This window comes from Octodon degus, unplaced genomic scaffold (genome assembly GCF_000260255.1).
Source record: "Octodon degus isolate 3935 unplaced genomic scaffold, OctDeg1.0 scaffold00012, whole genome shotgun sequence".
NCBI classification, from domain to species: Eukaryota; Metazoa; Chordata; class Mammalia; order Rodentia; family Octodontidae; genus Octodon; species Octodon degus.
In genome coordinates, this window is record NW_004524588.1 from 129,700 (window position 1) to 130,031 (window position 332).

Sequence of the window (332 nt, forward strand, 5' to 3'; positions counted from 1 at the left end):
GCATATATATAAATTAGGGGGACTTATTTTTTCAATTTCTTTATATATTCTGGATATTTTGAAATAGGGTCTTGCTATGTAGTTCAGGCTGGCCTTGAGCTCACTTTGTAGTCCAGGCTGCTCTCAGGCTCTCAACAGCCCTCCTGTCTCAGCCTCCTGAGTGCTGGGATTACCAGCACGTGTCACCATGCCTAATTTGATGTGGACTATTTTGGAGAACATATCAGATGCAACTGAGAAGAATGTGTATTCTGATGTATGAAATACTCTAGACATTTCCTAAGTGCGTTTGTTTGAAAGTTTGGTTCAGTTCTGATATTTCATTATTGATT